This window comes from Schistocerca gregaria, chromosome 1, assembly GCF_023897955.1.
Source record: "Schistocerca gregaria isolate iqSchGreg1 chromosome 1, iqSchGreg1.2, whole genome shotgun sequence".
NCBI lineage: Eukaryota > Metazoa > Arthropoda > Insecta > Orthoptera > Acrididae > Schistocerca > Schistocerca gregaria.
Genome location: NC_064920.1, coordinates 1,029,344,917 through 1,029,365,906, shown reverse-complemented (window position 1 = coordinate 1,029,365,906; position 20,990 = coordinate 1,029,344,917). Strand labels below are relative to the sequence as shown.

General features: G+C 42.3%; 1 protein-coding gene and 1 non-coding gene across 2 annotated transcripts in view; one reads left to right on the top strand and one right to left on the bottom strand.

The window, feature by feature from the left end:
* Positions 1–20,990, top strand: part of LOC126279034 (uncharacterized) — a 587,657-nt gene that overhangs the window by 298,353 nt on the left and 268,314 nt on the right. The window lies entirely within an intron of this gene.
* Trnap-ugg (transfer RNA proline (anticodon UGG)) lies at positions 7,732–7,803 on the bottom strand. The gene has a single exon. It is a non-coding gene; the product is annotated as a tRNA-Pro (tRNA).

The window sequence follows — 20,990 nt, the reverse complement described above, 5'->3', positions numbered from 1 at the left end:
CTGACAGAATGACTATGTCATCGGCGAACCTCAAAGTTTTTATTTCTTCTCCGTGGATTTTAATACCTACTCTGAATTTTTCTTTTGTTTCCTTCACTTTTTGCTCAATATACAGATTGAAAATATCGGGGAGAGGCTACAACCCTGTCTCACTCCCTTCCCAACCACTGCTTCCCTTTCGTGTCCATCGACTCGTATAACTGCCATCTGGTTTCTGTAGAAATTGTAAATAGCCTTTCGCTCCCTGTATTTTACCCCTGCCACCTTCAGAGTTGGACCTAAGTATTTATGCGAAAAACTTTTTTTCCGCGCTGAAGAGAACGGCTGTGCCCACATAATCTCACTGACTGACTTCAGTCTAAAAGCTTATCTTCGAATTAGCAGCGCTTAGAAAGTGGTACCAGACATTGATGCCACAGTGAAAAGCAAAATAAGTAACATTCATTGACATTTAGTGTTTAAGTGTTTAACGTCTGAATGTATCACGAAATACATATTGAAGTCAGTTTAAACTTCGTCCGAAAAGAACATTCATCAGAAGACTGCATCAGTCATAACAAATACTACTTTTCGTACTTAGCTACTCCAGGTTCTCTGCCTCATCAGTTAAAAGAAATGTAAGACATTTTACCGTCAGTTCTCATCAGTGCAAATAAATATGCCACGAAAGGTATTAATCAGCCACCGTCAAGACTTACACCTCCGTAGAACTGTTAGCGGCCTTATATTACAGCCTTTGACAACTGTTTCTGGCGCCCAGCTGCCTTGTTCCGATTCCTCCTCCCAATCCAATTCTGGCCGTGAGCCTGCCGGTTGCTCACTGCTGAGACAAAAGCGTGAGCCAGCTCGCACTAGCAGATCGGGGGACAGGCCTGGTCTAAGCAGCCCTCCATTCCTGGGTTGGAAGAAGCACGTGCAGTTGAAAGTACCCCCTGTCACGCAATTCACTGAGGTTTGCGGGGTATGGTTGTAGTTGTAGAACTGGATGGTCTATAACTAGTTCGCATTTCACCATAGTGCAAACATGAACGTTTATGCCGAGGAAGGTACGTGAATTTTAACTCACGGTTATTACAAGAAACTTGGTAGACCAAATGTACTAAACACTGCTTGCAAGATCTCCAAATGCTTATCATACTAATGAACATCAGGTACGAATTTCAAAAAAATTCAGCAAAATCACGAGTAGTTCAGCAATAATTTGTCTGCATTTTCTTAGTCGTAGAAGCACTGAGAGCAGCTTAAAAGCAAACGCTTGAAATTCAAGGCTGTTCTGTCACTTTATTTGCAACACACCACCCATTAAGTCTACAGACTAGTTCTGTAACTTTACTATACATTCTACTCCCCCACTTCATTTAGGCGAGGGGAGTGGAGCCAACAGTGCAATGACAATAGCCGTTCAGGTTAGTGTTTTACAACGTTGATAGAAACTTAGAAATCTTTATTTTAAATAAAACAAAGATGATACTGTTTTTTTTTTACCAATTTCAAGTTAAGTGAGACGATTTATTAAAGTTTTATAGAATTCAATACATTGAAGAAACACGTTAGTTGGTAGCTCTCAGTTTATATGGAGCTTCTGCACCAGAGGTAAGAGAAATGTTGAGGTGAATAACTTTAGTTTAAGATGTGAGCGGAAGTAAAGAGTAACTTTGGAATGGATGTTTATATTGCTGGGAGAGAAGGAGTAGTTCAGTATGGTTCGGCGGGTTTAGAAAGGGCGGAAGAGGAGACTTATACTCAGGGAGATAGAAAGAAATTGTTTTGTATGATACGGCATATAAACGTTAAGACGGGTTCCATTCTCAATCAGTGGGATCTCATTGAATTTTCATAGCAGGAGGACAAAAACTATGTATATGTTTAGAAGAGTGACATGAATCGATATAGTTGTGAAAGTACATCAGGATGGGTGATTATAGGAGAAATGATGTTTGTGTGAAGTTCAGGGGCCTTGTAGGCTTTCATTGTGGGTGAGACAGTGTGGGGATTCCATATCGTGATAAACGATTCACGTCGAGGAACATGTGAGGATGTGGCGAGGGGGTGGAGAGACTAGTAAAATCCTGAGGCCGAGGTCCAAGGGGTGTCGACAATGATAAGGATGGGACTTACAGTTTCCTGGGGAGTAGCTGAATAGCCTGCTACCGGTTGCCTTTCCGATAATTTATTTCGCACGATTACTTTTATTTTAAACAGAAGAAATTGGGTATTCCACAGTGCAGTTAAGTAAATCATTTTAGAGCACTGATGTGCCAAAACATGATCACCACTGGAAGGCTGAATACCTCATCATAGTGTTGTGGGCATGTGAAGCAGTAAGGAAAAAATATAACCGGAAGAGAAACAAATGGACAGTCATAATTGCGAAGATACCGGCCGCAAATGCGGAAATCCACTGATATAAGCCGTTTTGACAAGGGTCATATATTTGTGGCGCTGCGGCTGGAAACCAAAATTTCTGAAAAGGCGAAGCTGGTCGTTGTTGGCGTATTACTGTTGTGAGCAGCTAAGAGAAGTGATTGAAGTGTGGTGAAATAAGGCCGTATGGTATTGTATGACTACGTCTCATCATAAAACGAAGAGGTCGGAAGATCTCCCACTGTGTAATCCATGATAGGCAGCGATATATGGCACGTCTGAAGGCAGAGTACAATACTGGTGTAGGCAGAAGTGTTTCGGAGCACACCGTTCAAAGGCCATTGTTGAAAATGGAGGTCCACATCACACGACCCCTACGTGTTCCTGCGTTGGCCTAACAACATCGTCAGTTATGATTGCAGTGGGTACAGCATTATTGAGCTTTCACCGTGGATCAATAGAAATGTGTCGCATGTCGAATGAATCGCATTTCTTGTAACACAACGTCGATGGCTGGGTCCTTACGCGCCGTCATCCAGGCGAATGACTGCACGAAACATGCTCCGCGCCACAGACGCACGCCGGTGAAGGCAGAATTATGCTATGGGGTACGTTGAGTTGGGCTTCCATGGGATCTGTGGTGGTAATAGATGGCTTCATGACAGCAATGAACTTCGTGAACATTATTGCGGACAAACTACGTCGCTTCATGCTTGAAATCTCCCGCACGGTCAGAGTCGTGCAACAGTGGCTTGAGGGGCATTATAGTGAACCCACATTGATGTCTTGGCCAGCAAATCTTCCTGAACTCCACCCACTGGAATGAATATCGGGTGCCAACTGCGTGCCTGTAAACCGCCATAGCGTAATTTGTGGGAATTGCTTGACTTGTGCGTAGGCATCTGCTGCCACATACTTCTGGAATCCTGTCAAGAACTTGTAGACTCCATGCCAAGCAGAATCGCTGTTGTACTGTTTTGTAAAAGTGGAACGACAGCTATTACACAGGTTGCAACCAACCTGGTTGGTTGGTTGGTTTGGGGGAGGGAACCAAACAGCGACGTCATCGCATCGGATTAGGGAAGGATGGAGAAGAAAATAGGCCGTCCCCATTCAAAGGCACTTGTCTGAAACCATTTGGGGAAGTCACAGAAAACCCAAATGCGGATGGCCGGACGCAGGTTTGAACTGTCGTCCTGCCGAATGAGAGTCCAGTCTTAACATGCGGTCATAATGTTTTGGCTCATAGGTGTATGAGGATAATTAGTAAAAACTTTCCAGTGCTGTAATATTTCCAGTTTGTCACGATAGCACAGCTGCATATGACACGTTGTGGAGTCAGTGAAGTTACTCTCAACACGGTAATGGCGAAAAAGGTAATATCGTAAGAGAAGTGCCAAGCAGCAGTTTGTATTTAGGAAACTCTATAGAGAATCTCACGCGTGGTGGGATATGTATGGAGCTGGTTCTCTTTCTTTCGCAAAGAGCTCCTAGTCCGTCGGTATGTTGTTTCCTTCTGTGTATCGACACCAATTATCTATGAAATTCTTACTTTAATATACAATTTCTCGTCCACTTCCTAGACATTTCCCTTTCCTTATTAGTGTGGTACAAGGCGTCCACTGACACCGAAAAATAGTGGAAAGTTTTTTTCTGAGCGTCTTGCCCTTGCAGTGCGTGTTTTACTACTTTCCTCGTACAATCAACTGTAGTAATCAATGCTCTGAGTGTAAAAAAGATTCCACAGGGCTGGATTGTGCAATGTGCGCGCACTTGTTAAGGTATTGCTAACACGATGGCTTCGAATACATTTGCGGTCTTGAGAAGTTCCGGGTTACACAATGGCGCCTGGGCTGTGGCTAGACACCAGACGCACAACAGGAGAGTGAAAGTCACATGATTCCCTTTGTCATTAGGGCTTAGCGGTTTAGGGGTGCCGGCATGGTAGCTCAGCGTGTTCGGTCAGAGGGTTCACTACCCTCCGGAAAAAAAAAAAAAACTGAGCGGATCAACGATGAATTTTATCGGGCGTCATAGTTTGACGAACACTAATGCACCATACTGCACCTGGACAGGTTGGCTAAATCACTCGATCTTAATCTCACATACGAGGGTAAGTCAATTATTATCCGAAATTTAGTTCTATTTTTGTTTATTATGGTAGTTCTGTCATGTTACGTTGATGGAGCATGCTTTGTTTCTTTGTTGTTATATATTTGCAATTTTCAAGCTGCTAGTTTATTAGTTTCATTATCGCTGCCATGCTGTTAATCATGGCTGCTCCGCTGTCTATTTGCACGAAAGAAGAGCAACGTTCAGTGATCCGTTTTTTGTGGTCAGAAGGCGTATCAGGGGCCGAAATTCATCGAAGACTTTCGGTACAGTACTGGAAGAGTGTTTTGCCACAACGGAGCGTCTACGAATGGATTGAAAAATTCCGAAATGGTCGCAAAAGTGTTACGCACAATGAAACAGCCGGACGACCGTTTACCGCAACAAATGAAGAAACCATTGAGCGTCCACGGAAATGAATATTGACGAAGCGGCACATCGTCAGCAAATTAGTCACGGTTCTGCCTACGAAGTCATCCACAACAGACTTGGATTTCATATAGTTTGTGCAAGATGGGGCCCGAAACAACTCACACAGTTGCATAGACAAACGCGCTTGGACATCTGCAAAAAACATTTGGATCGTTATGGTAACTAAGGGGACAACTTCTTAGACAGGATCATCACTGGTGACGAAACATGGATCCATCATTATGAGCCTGAGAGTAAACGGCAGAGTATGGAATGGAAACATCCAAATTCGCCGTGCAAGAAAAAGTTCAAGACCCAATCGTCTGCAGGAAAACTGACGTTTACGGTTTTTGGGGCGCAGAAGGTCCAGTATTGGAATATTACACGGAAAGGGGCACAACAATAAACAGAGATGCTTACTGTCAGGCTGAAGCCTGCAATTCGAAGCAAACGCCGAGGATTGCTGCCCACACTGCTGACACGCTCCAGAAACTCAAATTTGAAGTTCTGCATCATCCTCCACATAGTCCAGATCTTGCCCCCTTCTGACGATCACTTGTTTGGTCCACTCAAAGAGGCATTAAGGGGCCATCGATTTGCCTCGGACGAAGCAGCGAAAGAAGCGGTGCACTCCTGGCTCGCAGCTCAACCGAGAACCTTCTTTTATGAGGGCATCAGGAAGCTTGTACAACGATGAACCAAGTGCGTTGAAACGCAAGGAGACTATGTCAAAAAATGATGTTCTTATGAGTTTCCTATTTGATTACAATAAAAAATTTTATAATTAATTTGAAGATAATAATTGACTCACCCTCGAAAAGTTTCTAGGACTATTTTAAACAGCGGGTGAAACGTAGCAGTCAACATCCTCGTAGATTGGTATCATCAATCATCCATGAGTGACTTCAGCTGGCTGTGGCATACCTGCAAAAACCTGCGGACTCTCATTCGCGCCAAATTAAGGTCATTGTCAAGGCTAGAAATGGTGTTACACGGTATTAGCGTAAAGTCTCCTCAGGGTTACTAAATTTTTGCCTAGTATGCTTTTATTTAAATGCAATAGCGCTGACTAGAGGGAAACATGTAAAGTAATAAATATGAATTTAAACATCAACTGTACGATGCTATACCCAGTGATGACGTGTGGAGGTTATGGCACGGAGCAGGAACTGTGGACACCATCCACTGATGTTGACTGCTGACTGTGTGGCGGTGACATGGAATTAAATAGCAGAAGCCCCACCCCTCGCCTGTCATGCTACGTCATCTTTAGCCAATAAGATCAACGTATGCGATACATGTCGTACAGCAGGCACACAAACTTTAATACTATGCTACATATTATCGTAAGTTACGTGTAAGTAATAACTGTTAAGTTATACAGTTGTAAAATTTTACATAAGTTAAAAGGTATCATTGACCAGTCCATGTTATCAGTTAACATGTTACTAGACTGCCCTCTGTGGGACTTTCTTGTATAGTAAAGATGGGCTCTACGACGCCGTTGGTTACTTGTTGAAGTGGGTGCTTTATAGACAGCGATGAAAGATGCTACGCCGCTGCCATATCGCATTCGGCTCGTCCGCGTATGATCTTCATATTTGCATTGGTTGTAATTCGTACTTCAACGCCGACCGCCAACATTTTATGCAGCGTCATGTACTGAAAATAACCCGTGTAACCACACGCAGTACACGGCACTGCATAAAATGTTGGCGGTCGGTGCTGAAGGACGACTTACAACCACTGCATATATGAAGATCATGCGCGACCGAGCCGAATGCAATATGGCAGCGGCGTAGCAGCCCATCCTTAGTATACAAGAAAGTCCTGCAGAGGGCAGCCTAGTAAGACGTTAACCGATGCCGTGGGCTGGCCAGTTATACTTTTTAATCTTATATTATGCAATATTTTAACTGTATAACTTATCACTTGTTACTTACATATAACTTACGATAATATTTAGCATAATATTAAGTTTTTATGCATGCTGTATGGCATGTATCGCATACATTGTATCCTATTGGCTAAAGATGACGTTGGGGAATAGGCAAGGGGGCGAGGCTTTTGTTATTTAATTCCACGACACCGCCACATAGTCAGCAGTCAACATAAGTGGGTGAAGCCCACAGTTCTTGCTCAGTGCCATCATCTCTGCACGTCATCGCTGGGTATAACATCGAATAACTGATGTTTAACGTAATTTTTATTATGTTACATATTTCCCTCTAGTTTGTTGTACTCTAAATTACAGAGTATGCTCCGGAGATGATCCACTTCAGTTCGAAACTCGTCGCCATTTATGGATAAAAGTGTTTTTGTGTGCTGTATAATAGCATGGTAGAAGAGATATAAACTCTGACAGAAACAATAAACTATTCTAATGTTCTTTTACAAGCTATAACACTCCGTTAACGTCTATTACCCTATTGGTGTGAGGGGATCGTTGCTATATATCTAAAGCAATCTCGGGACAGTTTCGCTAAATCAAACATATTTACTTATGCATCTCTGTTCAGATATTCGCCTGTCAACTTCATTAGGAACGGCATTATTTGCTGGCTTTGTGTGAGCGGCGTTGATTTGCGGAAACCACAGAAAATCTTAACTTGAACCGAAGCCCACCGGAAAAAAATTCAAAAGGCCGAACATCACAATGAAAGTAACAAGTCTAAAGCATAACCTGCCTCATTAAAGATATTAAATAGAAACATTTACAGGCCAGTATTTCTCCCTACAGCTCTGCACAGGAACGTACGTTTGCATTCATTATAAGACTACTACTCACAACACTTCCAGACCTTGAAGTGTGTTCTGTTTTTCACCTCTTGAAAATAAAATTGAGGGCTCAGCCGGGATTTGAACCCGGGACCTCCTGCACCCAAAGCAGGAATCATACCCCTAGACCACTGAGCCCGTTAAGAAAGATGTTCTTGCCTTAACATTCGACAAACACATCGCAGCGCCTTGCGTGTTGTCTGTGAGTCACGAAGTAGCGTGGACACCTCCCAGGGAAATGGCTCAACAGCATGTGCGTTTGGAGAACACTTTCCTTTCCGCCAGAGGAAGGAGGCAAAGTTAAATCTCTCCAAGTCCTGCTTTTCCAAGGCCTGATACAGGTAATGAAGCTTATACAACTATAAAGGGAGCTCTGGGAGTGCTATTTGGTAATTGCATTGTCGTTTATGACTGCGAACGAACTACTGCCACGTGGCGAGCGAGAAGGCACAGTGTTGACATTGGATTCAAAATTCAGTAAATTTTCTTTAAATCTACATTTAAAGATGAATGGGCTTGAAAAATAAATTTACGGACTTGTCTATTGAAGTCTGGTATTGCAGACTAATAGTGAAGCAGTTTTAAAATAATGTTTTTTATGTGCAAATCTCAGCATCAAGCTTGTCTTTCTTTAACAACGCTCCGTTCTGCGTATATGAACCAGGTCTTGTTATTTAAACAGGGAACATTCGATGGTAATACAAAGAACCAACAAGTATTATAGCTCTATTGAGAATTTTTCATAAGTAGATAGACAAACAACGAATCGCCAGATTTATCGATACATTCGTAGCCACGCAGTAATGCGATTGCTTCAGCCATACCGGTGACTCTGCTGGAGGACCAACTGTTCTCTAAGACTTAGGTGGGTGATAGATACTTCTGCGAGTTAGTAAGTTTACCTGCTGCTGTGACGAACGATAGGTTATCTTTGACTCAGAATAATTACAACGACAAGCTATCATGTAATCTTCATTCACGCTGCATCGATGAGTGCAAGAGTAACATTTTTATAAATATGTCTTACTGACACAGAATAATAATCAGTGTGTTTAAATACAAATTTATAATATAAAGCAAAGATAGCTTATTTTTCTTAAGGAATTCTGTAGACACCAGAATACGCTCATTAAGGAGACTCGTCATTATCCAGTGTGTTTTGTTTCTCTACGTCACAATAGCTCTTTGAAGAGCTTAATTTCCCTCATTTATGCAATCTATTCGCAGTCCGTCCCTTTTTCTGTTCCGTTGAACCCTTCGCCCTCTGGGCTATCACAGTATTACATGCCACATGCCGTGAGTAAGGGACCAGGAAAGTTAAAAAGTCCTTCCATGTAGCATCATTGACTGAAATTCTTTCTTAGCACGTGTTCGACACTTACAAAACTATGGTGTCTTAAACTAAGTCGTTTAGTTTTGATATCATGGACTTTTTGGTGACTCGTGAGAACTCTAATGCAAATGTAACTCGAGTGGCAGCAGCGACATGCCAAGACACTTGAGATGTTTAGAAGTAGGTAATTTTCCCGTTTGCCGGAATAGTGTACCGTAGTGTTTTCTTGGCGGATTGGTTTCGCTGGTCTATCAGCTACCTCGTTTCCGTCGATCTCAATGTATTCAGGTTTGTACTAAAATTACACACCTTTTTCCTGCATTTGTAGAAGAAGTATCATGTCCTGATCCAACTTATCGGTGTGAAAGATATTCTACTTTCTAAACAGAGAGGGAGCAAAGATCCTGCCAGGGTGATTGACAGGCCCACACTAAACATGGTTATGACAGAGTACAACACGGTGAGCACTCTTTATGGTTTCTAAACGGAGTTTTAATGGCATTTTATTGGAGTATTGCAAAACAAATAGTGGTATTTGCAGATGGGTTTCAGCAGAGGACAACATCGGAGAGCTCTGCTATTTTCCCGCGTCGTATTATTAAAACACTCTCAGCAAGCCAGAGTACCAAGCAGAGTTCTGAACGTTGAAGACGGCACTGGAGCGGATGAGAGTTCTACGTGGGGGAAAGTTTCTTGTCACATCAGACACTCTTATTTCTCTGCAGGCTATTCAACATTTTACTAGTGATCAATTGTCTTGGATGATACTGCTTGAGAAATTTTGTAAAAAAATAAAATGAAATGATCGCTGGAGGCTGCGTCCGGGAAAGTTCTTCCGCTGGGTGCAAGTCTTATTTCAGACGACGCCACATTGGGCGACATCCGCGTCAGTGATAATGAGATGATGAAAAAAATGATGATGATGATGATGATGATGATGATGATGATGACATCCAGTCTACGGGCGAAGAAAATCTCCAACAAGGCCGGGAATCGAACCTGGGCCTGCTGCATGGTAGGCAAAGACGTTACCAGGCAGACAGAAATTTTGTAAGAAGGGGGTGTATGCTGTATAATTGGCTTTGTCGGCTGCTGAGTGCTGTGGATAATTCCGAAGGGGCTAATCATGGTGCTGTTGAAGGAAACATTGCAGTTTCCCCTGACCTGAGGTAAACCGCAAAATTCTAGCCAGAATCTGAAGATCAGGTTTCTAACTTTGCTTGTTCTCGTTCTGAAACTGGTGCAATGGTGTCGTATGCGGTGGTTTCTAGCGGTAAGGGGTCCGCGGCAGTCAATAATAAATATGAACACGGATTACCGTTCATAAAAAAGTCTGTTATAATGTTACTGATATTTTAAAAAAATATAGTTTTATTATATTTATCACTTTTGCCGGTGTCAAAGCTCCTGAAATGATATAATGGGCAACAGAAAATTTCTACTTGTTAATAATGAAATTATATTCCGCCAACCAGGATCAGGTTCCTATCTGACCGACGAGAACGTTGACGGAAGTCTGTTTTAAGAGGCCAGTGACCGCTCTCAAAATTACGAAAATTGCGTAATTACATTGCCCGGATACTGATCGAAAAGAACGGTAAAAGATCTCATGGAGGCCGAAGTGAAAGTTTAATAAAGTAAATGCCGATTGAACACTAGTAACGTTCGGCTGTGGCCACCAAACAATTCGTCGGCAACTGTCCTTCGCTGCAACCTGAAAAAAGTTCTAAAATGCAACATAATAAATTGAGATGTGGCAGTAATGGAAAAGAAAAGTAGGTTCTTAATTCGAACACGTCTATTGTAATTAAATTAGCGTAATTATTTATCCAAATGTTACAGATACGAGAGCGACACATTTTGTGAAACAGCCATCAAAGGCAAACGAGAGAGAGAGAGAGAGAGAGAGAGAGAGAGAGAGAGAGAGAGAGAGAGAGAGAGAGAGCGAGAGAGCTCACAGCTCCTGCTTTTATATAATCCAAAAACAAATTGCGGCGAGTGCCTTCAACTTGTTTTACAGATCGTTAAGTTTCAATATATAAGCATTTCTCTACAACATTCTTTGTCGGAATAGAAAAATAAAATACAACCCCTTCATTAAATCATGTCTCCTTTTCTCCTTATTTTACAGATTTATTTACACAGAGAAAATTTATTCTCAATGTATTTTAGCCTTAATCAAACATTTGAGGCATATTATGTTTATTATTCAACAAGCAACATTTCACCGTCCACGAATAGACCCTTTACCATATGGTCGTCATTGTCTGTATTTGCAATCTTGCTATGCTTCTTAGATTATTTTTTCAAAGGGCATTTAATTTAATTAACCCTGCGGTGGACGGAGTAAATCGTACAGAGCAAAAATTATTACTAAAGGAGAGGGCTCACTTCATCAGTTTCCATACGAAAAGCCTGCTGACTCATCGCGTAGGAAACAATATTCGGTAGTAACGTATTACTACACGCGCAAGGAGAGAGAAGCAGGTCTCCTCTGCTGCCTCATGTTTAAAATTTATAGGCTTTATTTTTTATTAAGCATTGCGCATTATTCATCTGCCTGTACAAGCAGTTACTTCCTGCTTGCGCTCTCTGAATTACGAGTGTTGACCTTATGTTTAATTTATGTTTCTCTTGAGATTCCACCTTTATTTTATTTTTTAGCCTTTTTCGTGTTATTCCTAATTTATTTTGGTTTCTTGTATCTTCCTAGTTTTACTACGTTCAAAGTTGCTTTTGTTTTTACTTTACACACAGTTGTTCCGTGCATCAAAATGTTCCATAGTGACATTATCCTTGCTATTTTGAGCCATTCAGAGAATTAGTCAAGTGTTTGTAATGCTCTGGGCAGTTTTACATGACTTCCCTGTGGTCGAAAAATTGTGACGTGTCTATTAGGAAATGTAATGCAGTTACAAATTCACTTGTAAAAACAGTTTTCGAATCTCTCTCTCTCACTGTAGAATGCTATGCAATAATACTGAAATAGATGGATAGTGTACCCACTGTTCATTCTATTTCACTATTTCTTTCCATAGTAATCAGTCTTTCAACTCCACTGTGTGTAACTTTCTGTAATGGCATACATATTATTTTTTAAAATTCAGGCGTGTAATCTCAAGACGAAAAGGTCATTTAATGAAGGTAAATTTGCTACACTCTCGAAAATCACCCTCATATGTATAAAGGCGCTTTATGGCCACCTGTCCGAATAGCCCGAAAACAAATTCTCTCTTCTCGTTACCATGTTTGTATCAAAGCAAATGTTTCCTGCAATTTATTATCAATTTCAGTCAAAAATCCGCGGAGACCGCGGAGACCAAATTGCGATGTTAAAGTGTCAAAACAGTGTTATGTCTTTTCCAAAATATTTCCCTGAAGATAGTGGAGGATGATAAAGTACGTATTGTCTGGTCTATTTAGTATATCTAGTCTATTTAGCATGACAACAGGCTCAGACGGTTTTGCAACCGTATTGGCTGCAGATTCCTTGACTTGCGCCATAGGGTGGTGGGGTTTCGGGTTCCGCTGAATAGGTCAGGAGTTCACTACACTCAGCTGGCGGCTACACGGGTAGCGGAGGCTGTGTGGCGTGGACTGGGCGGTTTTTTAGGTTAGAAGGCCTCGGGAAAGTGCGGGATGGGCTGCAATGTCAAAGGGTGCTTGGCAATTACAGGACGTGCTTGGATCAAGGAACAGTCGGAATTATAGTTGTAAATTGTTGTAGTTGCGCTGGAAAAGTCCCTGAGCTTCAAGCGCTAATAGAAAGCACAGAAGCTGATATCGTTATAGGTACAGAAAGCTGGCTAAAGCCTGAAATAAGTTCTGCAGAAATTTTTACGAAGTCTCAGACGGTGTTCAGGAAAGATAGATTAGGCAGAATTGGTGGTGGAGTGTTGGTGTCTGTCAGTAGTGGTTTATCTTGTAGTGAAGTCGAAGTAGATACTCTGTGCGAATTGGTGTGGGTGGAGGTTATACTTAACAGCCGAATTAAGTTAATAATTGGCTCCTTCTACCGACCCCCAGACTCCGATGATACAGTTGCGGAACAGTTCAGAGAAAGTTTGAGTCTCGTAACAAATAAATACCCCACTCATACGGTTATAGTTGGTGGGGACTTCAACCTACCCTCGGTATGTTGGCAAAAATACTTGTTCAAAACCGGTGGTAGGCACAAAACGTCTTCCGAGATTGTCCTAAATGCATTCTCCGAAAATTATTTCGAGCAGTTAGTCCACGAACCCACGCGAATTGTAAATGGTTGCGAAAACACACTTGACCTCTTGGCCACAAACAATCCAGAGCTGATAGAGAGCATCATGACTGATACAGGGATTAGTGATCACAAGGTCATTGTAGCTAGGCTCAATACCATTTCTTCCAAATCCATCAGAAACAAACGCAAAATAATTTTATTTAAAAAAGCGGATAAAGTACCACTAGAAGCCTTCCTAAAAGACAATTTCCATTCCTTCCGAACTGACTATGCGAATGTAGACGAGATGTGGCTCAAATTCAAAGATATAGTAGCAACAGCAATTGAGATATTCATACCTCATAAATTGGTAAGAGATGGAACGGATCCCCCGTGGTACACAAAAAAGGTCCGAACGCTGTTGCAGAGGCAACGGAAAAAGCATGCGAAGTTCAGAAGAACGCGAAATCCTGAAGATGGGCTAAAATTTACAGACGCGCGAAATTTGGCACGTACTTCGATGCGAGATGCCTTTAATAGGTTCCACAACGAAACATTGTCTCGAAATTTGGTAGAAAATCCGAAGAAATTCTGGTCGTATGTAAAGTACACAAGCGGCAAGACGCAGTCAATACCTTCGCTGCGCAGTGCCGATGGTACTGTTATCGACGACTGCGCCGCTAAAGCGGAGTTATTGAACGCAGTTTTCCGAAATTCCTTCACCAGGGAAGACGAATGGAATATTCCAGAATTTGAAACACGAACATCTGCTAGCATGAGTTTCTTAGAAGTAGATACCTTAGGGGTTGCGAAGCAACTCAAATCGCTTGATACCGGCAAGTCTTCAGGTCCAGATTGTATACCGATTAGGTTCCTTTCAGATTACGCTGATACTATAGCTCCCTACTTAGCACTCATATACAACCGCTCGCTCACCGATAGATCTGTACCTACAGATTGGAAAATTGCGCAGGTCGCACCAGTGTTCAAAAAGGGTAGTAGGAGTAATCCATTTAACTACAGACCTATATCATTGACGTCGGTTTGCAGTAGGGTTTTGGAGCATATACTGTATTCAAACATTATGAATCACCTCGAAGGGAACGATCTATTGACACGTAATCAGCATGGCTTCAGAAAACATCGCTCTTGTGCAACGCAGCTAGCTCTTTATTCGCACGAAGTAATGGCCGCTATCGACAGGGGATCTCAAGTTGATTCCGTATTTCTAGATTTCCGGAAAGCTTTTGACACCGTTCCTCACAAGCGACTTCTAATCAAGCTGCGGAGCTATGGGGTATCGTCTCAATTGTGCGACTGGATTCGTGATTTCCTGTCAGGAAGGTCGCAGTTCGTAGTAATAGACGGCAAATCATCGAGTAAAACTGAAGTGATATCAGGTGTTCCCCAGGGAAGCGTCCTGGGACCTCTACTGTTCCTGATCTATATAAATGACCTGGGTGACAATCTGAGCAGTTCTCTTAGGTTGTTCGCAGATGATGCTGTAATTTACCGTCTAGTAAGGTCATCCGAAGACCAGTATCAGCTGCAAAGCGATTTAGAAAAGATTGCTGTATGGTGTGTCAGGTGGCAGTTGACGCTAAATAACGAAAAGTGTGAGATGATCCACATGAGTTCCAAACGAAATCCGTTGGAATTCGATTACTCGATAAATAGTACAATTCTCAAGGCTGTCAATTCAACTAAGTACCTGGGTGTTAAAATTACAAACAACTTCAGTTGGAAGGACCACATAGATAATATTGTCGGGAAGGCGAGCCAAAGGTTGCGTTTCATTGGCAGGACACTTAGAAGATGCAACAAGTCCACTAAAGAGACAGCTTACACTACACTCGTTCGTCCTCTGTTAGAATATTGCTGCGCGGTGTGGGATCCTTACCAGGTGGGATTGACGGAGGACATCGAGAGGGTGCAAAGAAGGGCAGCTCGTTTTGTATTATCGCGTTATAGGGGAGAGAGTGTGGCAGATATGATACACGAGTTGGGATGGAAGTCATTACAGCATAGACGTTTTTCGTCGCGGCGAGACCTTTTTACGAAATTTCAGTCACCAACTTTCTCTTCCGAATGCGAAAATATTTTGTTGAGCCCAACCTACATAGGTAGGAATGATCATCAAAATAAAATAAGAGAAATCAGAGCTCGAACAGAAAGGTTTAGGTGTTCGTTTTTCCCGCTCGCTGTTCGGGAGTGGAATAGTAGAGAGATAGTATGATTGTGGTTCGATGAACCCTCTGCCAAGCACTTAAATGTGAATTGCAGAGTAGTCATGTAGATGTAGATACATTTATTCTTGATATGACAGCCTCCTGAATATCTTCGTGTTCGTAGAATATACGAGGGTGGTCTGAAAAGTTCTCGGAACGGAATAGAAAAAAAAGTACTTACATCACTGAAACGTTTTTTATTTTTCGATGTAGTCTCCTTCTAGATTAATGCACTTGGTCCAACGATGTTCCAGTGCTTTGATCCCGTCTCGAAAATGAGTTTCCTCCAGGCCTGCAAAATAGTTGTCAACTCCAGCTACCAATTCTTCGTTTGAATTGAATCTTCGTCCAAAACAAAAGAAAAGTTTTGGGAAGAGATGGAAGTCTGGCGTGGCCATATCAGGTGAATAAGGCGGGTGTGGCAAGAAATTCAGACCTTAGTTAGTGTAATTTTGCCATGGTGACGACACATGTGTGCTGATCCAACGTCAAGAGTCGCGGCACCCATCTTGCAGATAATTTTTTCATTTCTAATTCTTCACTTAAAATGTGATATACCCTTTCAGATGACATCAGGCAAGCGTGAGCAATTTCACGCACCTTCAATCGGCGATCCTCCATGACCATTTTGTATACTTTTGCAATGATTGCTGGAGTAGCGACACAACCTGGTCGACCACTGCGCGGATCATCATCTAAGCTCTCCCGACCAAATTCAAATTCACTTGTCCACTTGGCAACAGATGAATATGAAGGAGCTGAGCCTCCGGTGTATTCTGGAAATCGGCATGAATGTCCTTTGCTTTCATACCTTTCTTTACGAAGTACTTAAATCTCTGCTCAGTCTGGATTTTTTTTATCTTCACAAATCACTACGCGGGAACAATAACAGAGCTAAGTCACCGCCACAGCTCTCTTCCAAGAGCACTGACGTGGCGCGTGATTACAGGCAATAATCCAATGAATATCACGTGCACAAATCGTTGCGAGAACTTTTCAAACCACCCTCGTACCTTCCCCTACAATAAGGATCTACTGGGGATTTGTGGGATTGCTATAGCCAGGCCGGCCAGTGAATTATTCCCAAACTAGACACTTTCTTTAAACGATATTTACGTTATTTTGTTCTTGCTATAAAGGAACTCAAGTTGTCTTTGTAGACTTTTTGTGAATCTTTTTGTTTTAGAGGGCAAAAACAACAAGGGTCATACTCGCTTTTTGTGATTGTAAAGAACAAAGTACGGCTTCGTTAGTGAACCGAGCCGGAAATGTACTTCGGTAGTCTTATTGCGCTGAATAAATCAGGGAAATTTGTTTTGAACAACGAAACAGGGATTTTTACTCAACTCCTCCTTCCTAATATTTTTTTTTTTTTTTTTTTTTTATTTCCTTCCGAGTTACGTGTTACTGCGTAGCTTTAACCCTAGCAGTAGCAACACATTTTCCATAACATGCGTTACTAGAAGAGAGAGGGCGGCGGTACTTTCTGCATCCCCCCCCCCCCCCCAAAAAAAAAAATCCTTAAGTGTTGTTCACTTACACTAACAATATACTTTTAAAGTGTAAACAGGGTCCAGAACGTATACACGTGTTTTAGCAGACTCTTAGCAATATCAACGCATTTTCAGATAATATGTGCTACCAACAGATAGATACTTTATGACTACAATAAAAAAAATAATTCGTTGGATTACGTTCAACTGAAAAATATAAAACATTTATGGAATCTGGTAGAAAAAGTCATTAAAAATAATACATTTTTCAAAATTTTGAAATATTAAGTGACTAGATTGTAAGATAACATTTTCAAAAGCGGGCACAAAGCCCCCCCTGCTCCCCCTCCACAACCACCGTAATGCGACCGTTAATTCCCAGTTTTGGCTTATCTAACTCTGTCCAAGTGCTATACTCCCGCGGATGTTTAAGTCACTTAGCGAAATGCGTTGCGAAGATTTATTCGGTAAAAATCGAGGACGCAGTTAATTAGCAGGCAGTCGCAGATTCCGTAAGACATTAGTTAAGAACGAATATAGTTTTCAAATGAAACACAAAATAAATCATCCTGTGCATCTCACGACGGTATACGGGGAGATATAATGTCTACAGTATGTATTGTGGTGTCGGGGTTATATTGAAATAATACACACATCAAAACGTTTTGCATCACCTCGATTCCGAAAGTTCCGGAACCTCGGAACCTGTACTGAAAATTGGAATAGATATCAACATAAAAATCATTTTCGCCATTTTATTGCTCATCAAAAGCACACATTGCTTGTTGTACCACCACACAGCGAGACCATCAGAGGTGGTGGTCCAGATTGCTGTACATACTGTACACCAGTAACACGTCCTCTTGCGTTGATCCATGCCTGGTATTCGTCGTGGCATACTAACCACACGTTCATCAAGGCACTGTTGGTCCAGATTGTCCCACTCCTCAACGGCGATTCGGCGTAGATCCTTTAGAGTGGTTGGTAGATCACGTCGTCCAGTCCTTTTCAATCTATACCCGGCATGTTCGATAGGGTTCATGTGTGTAGAACATGCTGGCCACTCTGGTCGAGCGATGTCTTTATCCTGAAGAAAGTCATTCATTACAGGTGCACAATGGGGGCCCGAATTTTCGTCCATGAAGACGAATGCGTCGCCAATGTGCTGCCGATATGGTTGCACTATCAGTCTGAGGATGGCATTCATGTATATCTTACAGCCGTTTTGGCGCCTTTCGTGACCATCAGTGGCTTACGTCGACCCCACATAATGCCACCCCAAAACAGTAGGGAACCTCCACCTTGCTGCACTCTCTCGACAGTGTGTCTAAGGCGTTCAGCCTGACCGGGTTGCCTCCAAACACGTCTCCGACGATTGTCTGGTTGAAGGCATATGCGACCACTCATCGGTGAAGAGAACGTGATGACAATCTTGAGGAGTCCATTCGGCATGTAGTTGGGCCCATCTGCACCGCGGCTGCATGGTGTCGTGGTTGCAAAGATAGACTTCGCCATGGACGTTGGGAGTGAAGTTGCGCATCATGCAGCCTATTCCACCATTACTTGGGTGCCGGCAGAATCTGCTATCATCACTCAAGATTATAGAGCGCCAGTCCATCTTCCAAGTGACCATCTGACGGCAGAAGTCGAGGCATGGTCCTCGACGTTGTGGCGTGTGTGGAAGGCAAACTAACGGTGTGCGTGTGCCCACAGTCTCACTGCTAATAAGTGGTTCGGAAGAATTTGTGTTGACACATCTGGTTTCACAAAACCTCTTAACCTCTGAACAGTGCTGCTGTAGCTGTACGATCCTAGCGGGCGTCTGTGCTGCGTGGACGTCCAGAACCTCGTCTACAAACTTGTTCAGTCTGCTGTCGGAAGCACAAGTGCATCTCCGTGGTATGGTTGACGGCTCGCTTCACACCAAGCCTTCTGGCTGTGATCATTCCCTATTAAATAGTAGATACAGAGAGCGCTCTGGTAACTACGCTATGCTATCTTTTGAAGGACGACGCTGGAATCATCATGAGAACATCTACTATCCCCCAGGTCAGGTCATCGGTTCAAAATCGACGTCGTCTCTCCATATATATATTGTTGTGGTCTTCAGTCCAGTGACTGGTTTGATGCAGCTCTCCATGCTAATCTATCCTGTGCACGCTTTTTCATCTCCCAGTACCTACTGCAACCTACATCCTTCTGAATCTGATTAGTGTATTCATCTCGTGGTCTCCCTCTACAATTTTTACCATCCGCGCTGCCCTCCAATACTAAATTGGTGATCCCTTGATGCCTCAGAACATGTCCTAGCAAACCGATCCCTTCTTCTAGTCAAGGTGTTCCACAAATTTCTCTTCTCCCTAATTCTATTCAATACCTCCTCAGTAGTTATGTGATCTACCCATCTAATCTTCAGCATTCTTCTGTAGCACCACATTTCGAAAGCTTATATTCTCTTCTTGTCCAAACTATTTATCGTCCACGTTTCACTTCCATACAAATACTTTCAGAAACGACTTCCTGACAAATCTATACTCGATGTTAACGAATTTATCTTCTTCAGAAACGGTTTCCTTGTCATTGCCAGTCGGCATTTTATATCCTCTCTACTTCGACCATCAACATTTATTTTGCTCACCAAATACCAAAACTCATTTACTACTTTAAGCGTCTCATTTCCTAATCTAATATCCTCAGCATCACCCGATTTAATTCGACTGCATTCCATTATCCTCGTTTTCTTTTGTTGAGGGTCATCTTATATCCTCCTTTCAAGGCACTGTCCATTCCGTTCAGCTGCTCTTCCAGGTCCTTTGCTGTCTGTCTCTGACAGAATTACAGTGTCATCGGCGAACCTAAAAGTTTTATATGCGGCAGTGTATGTATCACAGCAGGGGATCCCTCGTGGTCTCTGTTCTTTCGGACACATATATACATATACAAGCAATATTATTGATTTGATTTCTTTATTCATGCAGGCTGTGCTTGAGACTTGTCATTTTTGCTGGAACCTTGTGACTTCGCTCCAGCCAATTGTCTTCCCTTGAATTGGAGTAACATCCAAGACAGGAAGATCTACCGATTCTCTTACGAAGACAATGTAACTCCCACCATGAATTGCAAGAAATAAAGAAACGATAAGTGCATTAAATAACGTCGATGCAAGCTATTTTGTTATGAAGCCTAAAGTGCACTCAGAAAGAGTCGGTAACAGCTCTCCACAAACTGCTTCACATTCTGGCAAATCAGGATTTATAAAACATCTACAAGTCGGCACAATATCTCATTACAGTCGGGAAAGAAATTTCTAGAGAGGTCCTTAGAATAGCTACAGGACTGCAACAAGGATGCTGTTGTCTCCCACACTCTTCTACATCTACATGATTACTCTGCGATTCACATTTAAGTGCTTGCCAGAGGGTTCATCGAACCACACTCATACTATCTCTCTACCATTCCACTCCCGAACAGCGCGCGGGAAAAACGAACACCTAAACCTTTCCGTTCGAGCTCTGATTTCTATTATTTTATTTTGATGATTGTTCCTACCTATGTAGGTTGGGCTCAATAAAATATTTTCGCATTCGGAAGAAAAAGTTGGTGACTGAAATTTCGTAAATAGATCTCGCCGCGACGAAAAACGTCTTTGCTTTAATGACTTCCATCCCAACTCGCGTATCATAACTGCCACGCTCTCTCCCCTATTACGTGATAATACAAAACGAGCTGCCCTTTTTTGCACCCTTTCGATGTCCTCCGTCAATCCCACCTGTTAAGGATCCCACACCGCGCAACAATATTCTAACAGAGGACGAACGAGTGTAGTGTAAGCTGTCTCTTTAGTGGACTTGTTGCATCTTCTAAGTGTCCTGCCAATGAATCGCAACCTTTGGCTCGCCTTCCCCACAATATTATCTATGTGGTCTTTTCAACTGAAGTTGTTCGTAATTTTAACACCCCGGTACTCAGTTGAATTGACAGCCTTGAGAATTGTACTATTTATCGAGTAATCGAATTCCAACGGATTTCTTTTGGGACTCACGTGGATCACCTCATACTTTTCGTTATTTAGCGTC